The sequence below is a fragment of the Helianthus annuus genome, chromosome 12 (genome assembly GCF_002127325.2).
Source record: "Helianthus annuus cultivar XRQ/B chromosome 12, HanXRQr2.0-SUNRISE, whole genome shotgun sequence".
Lineage (NCBI taxonomy): Eukaryota > Viridiplantae > Streptophyta > Magnoliopsida > Asterales > Asteraceae > Helianthus > Helianthus annuus.
In genome coordinates, this window is record NC_035444.2 from 67420367 (window position 1) to 67424352 (window position 3986).

Below are 3986 nucleotides of genomic sequence, written 5' to 3' on the forward strand. Positions count from 1 at the left end.
CAACTAAACCTGCAACATACGTTAAAATATTGTCAATACAAAAGTATTGGCGAGTATACTGGTTTGATATGTAATAATATAATAGATTAAAGAGTGCTGCGAATTCCCACATGCATAAACGTAATACACGACATATATACTCACAAAACTGATACTACCAGCTAAGTCCTCGGTGCTCGATTCTTCGATGGCATAACTAGACCCCGTCGGGTGCAATAATACTATACTAGTCGTGGTGGGACGTCACGAGTATAAGTCCTAGCATACATGCAACTAGCATCATGTATATCTATGCAAACAGTTATTCGCAAGTGAAAAGTTTACTAATTGAATCATTAGTTTGATAGGTTCGATTTATAAGGAACGTATGTTACACCCAAAATTCGATAAAAAGGGGTCAAGTATACTCACAGTGCGTATTTGGTTGGATTGACGGGATAATGCCTGAGAATACCCTGATTTCAGACTGATTATATGAGTATTGGATTACGCGTTAAATGGTATCGGAATACACGGAATTGGACGAAAATCAGATCGAAGGTTGGCCCATTCGGATGGGCTGTCCGATCGAATAGACTGTTCGATCGGATGGGCAGCCCGATCGGTTGGACTGTCCGATCGGCCAGCCTGTCCGATCGGCTAGCCTGTCCGATCGGTTGGGCCGCCCGATCGGCCAGCCTGTCCGATCGGCTAGCCTGTCCGATCAGTTGGGTTGTTTGATCGGTTGACCCGTCCAGCTATTTTCGACAATTTTACATGCTTTCTGTGGTTTTGGTCGAGACGTTTTGCTGTGACGTGTTGAACAACTGAAATTCCATCAATTCCGACTTGTTCTAACGGCCGGGAATCACCCCGTTCCATCAGGACTTGCCGTTCTTGGCGATTTTCCTTTGTTTAACCCGAATTTGGTTGTTTCATCGCTAGGAATCAGATCTTTGACCAACACGACACTAAAAATGAGTAGAAGGTCGGTATAAGCCCTGATTCTACCGTTTTTGAATACCTTGAGAGTAAAAGAGTTGAAAGAAAGTTGGAAAACCATCCTTCAATCCTTTTATTCGTGATTATGTATAGATCTGATGTGAAAACCTTGTTTATTCGTGTGGAAATCCCTTAGATCTGAGTTGTTCTTGGTGGAATGAGGCCAACACTTGAAGTTCATAAGAACTCCATGATGACATCACCCTAGAACACCTCAAATCCATTGATTTCACGGTTAAAAGTCGAAAATTGAAAGATAGAAAGGTGAAGGAATGCATATAGATCAAGGAAGTACAAGATTTGAGTTGAAAACTTACAAGAATCGCGAGAAATCGAGAGATAAAGGGGTTGGAACGTCTGGTCGAGCAGCAACAGTGATAACAGGTGCTTTGGGGGTGAATGAGGGGTATTTATAGGTAAGGAGGGAGGAAAGGAGGGCAAAGTGGCCTGGATCGGACGGCCCGTTCGATCGGCTGGCCTGTCCGATCGGCCGGCCCAGCCGTTCGGCTGGCCTGTCACGACTCCCGACCCCACCCTGGACAGAATCGGGAGCCGCGAACAGCCCAGTGGTACCGGTGATTATTTTTTTTTTGAAAAATATTGCAGCGGAATTTTTCATCAGGACCGTGAGTTAGGAAAAATATCAGAGTTTAGAAAACACCGGATTTGATTTAAGTAGATGGGATAAATCCCTATTTTACAATGGTAGCTTTAATAAAGATAATTTTTATTTCATAAAACAATATTTCTTAATTTGATTAAAATAAGCCATTTCTTGATGCCTTTCAGTGCCATATCCAGCCTTTATTCCAATCTATGGTAATTACCTGAAACATGTTTGAAAAAGGTTTTGTCAGCGGGAAATGCTGAGTGAGATCATTCCATTTTTATAAAATATATTGTTATACCTTACAGTATTAAAGTTTTTATATTTATTTGTATTTACCCCACTCAATCAGTATTTTGTCACATGATGGCAGTTCCAATATAACAGCAATAATATTACTCATTGGTTTACTTTCATCCAATAGTGAATTAATCAAATAACTATACTTTACTGTTATTCAATTTATCTGTAAGTAGGCGATTCCTATGACGGGGTCATATCACTGTTGATCATTCTTTCAACTAGTGACTCTGGTTATATCACTGTTGATCATTCTTTCAACTAGTGATTCTAATTATAACACTGTTGATCATTCTCTCAACTAGTGTCTTTGGTCATATCACTGTTGATCATTCTTTCAACTAGTGATGCTGGACATGATGATGTCCTATGACATTACTTTGTCAAATATATTACTTATGGCACAAAATCATGTAATCCAGAATATTTTATGTCAACTATTTTATCCAATATGTAATATCCTGATATAGTAACCTGACTACAAATAGAATACATTATACTTGACTTTATTATGGTATCCACCATTTAGATTTATTCTTAAGTATACATTAAATTTATTAACAATTTAAGATAATATTAGTTATAATTGTGGTCATGCTATTAGCTAACTTTTTGGTTAATCGTAGAGAGAATCAAATAAAGCATAAAACTTCCCATCCCAGCAGTTATTATAAAATATAATACTTTAATCACTGTAAGTATAACTGGTAACCATTTAGGATTTTTCTAGAAAGCATTTGTAATATAATTGTATCACAAAAAGGTGATAAAATGTGATAAAAGAGTATGGACTCACAAACGGTGAGAAAAGAGAAATGAACTCACATTGCAGATTTCTACGGGCAAGGTTTAGTCTACAGATAAGCCTTGATATATTGCCGATTCAATTTGAGCAGAGTCTAGCCTACTGATTTGCCTTGATTAACCTAATAACAATGCACACAAACGGGATTGTAACTAATACAGCAGTTACGTCAATTCACGAGATTAAACCCTCACAACGATTAACAAGTGCAATACTTAACAATTCAATCGGATTCGCAACGAATAACAGAGCATAGTCCGAATTCGAACAGCACTCAAATATTCAAGTCGAAATCACGATGAATAATCAAAGTACAAGCTCAATTTGAGCAGCACCCGGACAATCGTTGGATAGTTATAATCGATCGGACGTTGAATCGTAATAGCGATCGAGTTATTACCCTGATTGCGGCAGCACTTCGTGAATTGTGTGTGTTGTTGGACTGTTTCGACTATAACTCAGAGCATAATAGGAATTTGAGTGTCGAATTAAAGCAGAATGTCAAGTCCCAGACCCGACTATTTATACCCAGAAAATCGTCCCCCTCGCGCCACGCGAAAGGTTTCCTTGTGCGCGTCGCGTGGCGCGAGAGACCCTAATCTAGCATAGGGTGGCTTCGTGTCTAAGTAGCTTAGCTGAGTTGGTTTCGCATGCAATTTCTATTCAGACAACGAATTATAAAGATAATCGTCAACTAGGTTTTACCCCCCCTGAGTTTTAGGGGCCCTGATCCTGATTCCGATTGCTCTGAAACTTCCAGGGTTTATGCAGATTTACTTGGGTGTCTCAATTAAGTTTTCCTATTGAATAAAATAATATAATAAATAATAGTTTTGACGAGGGTTGTTACATCCTCCCTACCTTAATAAAAATCTCGTCCTCGAGATTTGGGTTATGATATTTCTATTAAATTTATGTCATAATAAAATAAAACTAGATTCTTAAGGTAAATAACACAGAATCAAATTTTGTGAATACTAGTTGTATCAGTAGGGTTTTAAAAAGTTCAACTGAAATAGTTCAAGAAATCGATGACAACCGAATGAGATGAAGTGATATAGTTTCGAATGGGACTAGGTTCAAGCCAACAGATATATGATCAAATAGATATCTGTTTACAGTTAGTGAATGACTTTTTAGAATAAAATTCATGGTCAAAAGAAAACTTACTTTGATTGGCAACTGAAGAAGACTCAGAATCGATATGCTCAAAATAGAAGTATAAAAATGATTGTCAACTATCGAACCAAAAGGAAAAATGTGTTGATATTAAATTACAAGGATACACTGGAA